Genomic DNA, 3,080 nt, shown 5'->3' with positions numbered 1-3,080 from the left:
TTATCTAGATTTGGTGCTGGATTTAAGTTGAATAGTTGAGGAGAAAGGTAAAGATTGTAGCTTTATGCATTCTCATGGGTGCTGGATAGTTAAACACTTTATGGATTCTATTTGTAGGTTTATTTATTTTTATCTTTGGTGTCTGAGTTTAGTTTGAACACTTTAGGAGAAAGTTAAAGGTTGTAGCTTTATTTGCTTCTTTGAGGTGCTGGATGTTTAGTACTTTATGGGGTTCTGTTTGTAGGTTTATTTATTTTATCTTTGGTGTCTGAGTTTAGTTTTGAACACTTTGGGAGGAAGTTAAAGATTGCAGCTTTATTTACTTCTCTGAGGTGCTGGATGGTTAATACTTTATGGGGTTTTATTTTGTAGCTTTATTTGTTTGTCTTTGGTGTCTGAGTTAAGTTTTAACACTTTGGGAGGAAGTTAAGATTGTAGCTTTATTTGCTTCTCAGAGGTGCTGGATAGTGAATACTTCATGCGGTTCTGTTTATTTTTAAGATCAGAGCTGTGTGATTTGTTACTTTAAGGTGGGAACCTGAGTTTTGAAGTGATTCTTTTTGGTGTGTTTTGAGGTTTTGTCCCTCTTTCCTTTTAGATTTTTCAATTTGGTATGAGTAAAGCTAAATTATTTTTAAAGTTTGGAGAATTATTGTACAAAGTCTATATATTCTCTTTTGCCAATGGTAGATGATAGTTTGTTCTCCTTCTTTTGGTCTGCTCTTTTTGTGTAATGCAGCTTCTTTGTTCTCGCTTTGTGTTCGTGTGGTTGTATAAGCTTCTAATTACGAGGTAATGTTTTCCCTGCCAAAACTAAATTTATGTCAATATTGCATGCATTTACAATTTTATAATATTACATCTTGCTGATATATTTGTTATTATGTGTGATCATTGATAACTGGTAGAAATAGGATATTCAAATGCCGAATAAAAATAAGAAAATCGATCCAAACTCTGACGAGGCAGAAGGCAGTAAAAAAGCTAGACGTCGTGATCTATATAAATGAAGCAAGCTAACAAAAAAGAGGTTGTCTTGGCGAGAACCCGAACCAATAAAACTGAGTTGAGCAGACAACATTTCGCTGCTGACTCAACCATGTCTACATCTTCCATCAAGCAGCTAGATTCTGCTGAACAACATCGTATTCTACGAGAGGGTTGCTTATACCAATTCGAATTAGGTCAGAAATCTATATTGATATTCCTATAGAAAAATACTGATGCATGAGCATGGCGAGACTTCTTTGTCACTGTTTAATGAGATGGTGCAATGTGGGGTCAAACCTAATGAAGTCACTTTCACCTCGGTTTTGCATGCTTGTGGTCATGCTGGTTTGGTGGATGTCGGTCTTTGTTTGTTTAATTTTATGCTTAGAAATCACTCTGGTAGTATTAGAACAGATCATTATACCTGTATGGTTGATCTTCTTGGTCGAGCTGGCCGACTTGATGAGGCATATGAACTTATTAAAATTATGACTTTTGAACCAAGTCATGGCATCTGGGGTGCATTACTTGGTGGCTGTGTGATACATGAAAATATGGAACTGGGAGAATTGTCTGCAAGGTAGCTGTTTAAGCTGGAGCCAGAGAACAAAGGAAATTATATACTGTTGGAAAAGATCTATTCTGCAGTTGGAGGGTGTAAAGATGCAGAGAATGTGCGACTTTTGATGAATGAAGTCGGACTGCTAAAGGCACCAGCTCAAAGTGTCATTGGGTGACAAGTAGGTGAATTCTTTTAGTTTCCTTGCAAATAGAGCTAAACGAGGGCTGCAGGGTGAGGGTAACATCTGAGAAATATACAACAATACGACCAAAGCTAACCCTCTTAAGTCTCCGGTGGTGTTTATAATCTCCTCGATTTTTGCTATTGCAATTATAATGTAGTTTCAACTCACATGTGTTAGCTGGACATTTCTATTTTCTTCGTTGTTACCTTCTGCTCTTAATTATTTTTTCTGTCATTTTGGTTTATATTTACTCATGTTGTTTAAGTAATTTCATCATAAATACAACTGGTTTGCACTAAGGTATATATTACGCTGAAACAATGTTACATCTCACTTCAAAAGAGATCTACCACATTCGCTGCATTAAGGTATATATTACGCCTGATTAAAATAAAATGCAATATAAATGCCTATTGTTAACTAATCTTTTGTCATCCATAAAAATTCAAACAACTCCCCTAGAAACAAATGCTGCCTCTTGCAAATGTGACAAGACAATTAACTGGAAAGACATTTACCATTCAAGTCAAAAAGTCATTTGCTAAAACAATGGATAGAACTCCCGGAAAATTAATTATCTTGTCATATGCGAAAAAAGAAAACATCATCAGTGCACCATCATCACCTGCTCCATTGGACACAACAGGAAGCAGCAAAAGGAAGATCGAAAATCCTGTGACAAGCAAGAGGCCACTTCCCATCACAAACATGTTCTAGAGGTGAAGACTCCCCCTCCAAAACACTATAACAAGGTATATAAACTTCTTTCAGAACTACTACTTCCTACATTCAGAAGTTCAACTAACTGTTGTGCTTTAATTTTTTTTATCAGTGAAAAGGCATGTCGGCTCCACTTTGCAATGTGATTGGAGCCATTTTTTGTCACTGTAGCAAGCATAATCATAACGGATCACTTTCCTTTTGCGTATGTAAATAAAATGTACATAGCTATGTTATAAAACTTGACTCCAACACTAATATATAATTTTTGGTTGTGTCACACTTGTTATGTACTTAATATGCAATCTTCATATATGTATCCCCTTGAAATGTTGGGCCCGTGCTGGCACGGGCCATCCACTTCTAGTCTAGTTACTACTTATTAGAAGTGAGAGTTGAGGTGTACCAACATTGCACTATTATATTGTACAAAAGGGATCATGAATTGTACTATATATGTTCGTCCTGCTTTTTTTCCTCTTTTACGGCTTTAATTGTGTGGGCCCTATTATTACTTCTGTACACCATTTCATTTTTCCTTGCATTGTTCTTATATTTTATTATTTTCAATTTCTATCCTCCAGGGGTCTTTGAATATTATTTATTAATTAATTCATTCATTAA

At 35.6% G+C, this 3,080-nt stretch overlaps 1 long non-coding RNA gene across 3 annotated transcripts; it reads left to right on the top strand.

Annotated features, from left to right (window-relative positions):
• The first annotated feature begins 726 nt into the window (after positions 1-726).
• On the top strand, positions 727-2,912 carry LOC102584159 (uncharacterized). Of its 3 annotated transcripts, XR_001472183.1 has the most exons (4): positions 727-792; positions 909-2,104; positions 2,199-2,488; positions 2,569-2,912. It is a non-coding gene; the product is annotated as an uncharacterized lncRNA (long non-coding RNA). The 3 variants fall into 3 exon arrangements; XR_001472184.1 differs by lacking the exon at positions 909-2,104; XR_368805.2 differs by having other exon boundaries at positions 909-2,488.
• Positions 2,913-3,080: the final 168 nt, after the last annotated feature.

The sequence above is a fragment of the Solanum tuberosum genome, unplaced genomic scaffold, assembly GCF_000226075.1.
Source record: "Solanum tuberosum cultivar DM 1-3 516 R44 unplaced genomic scaffold, SolTub_3.0 scf00560, whole genome shotgun sequence".
Lineage (NCBI taxonomy): Eukaryota > Viridiplantae > Streptophyta > Magnoliopsida > Solanales > Solanaceae > Solanum > Solanum tuberosum.
This window is presented reverse-complemented; position numbering and strand designations above follow the sequence as displayed.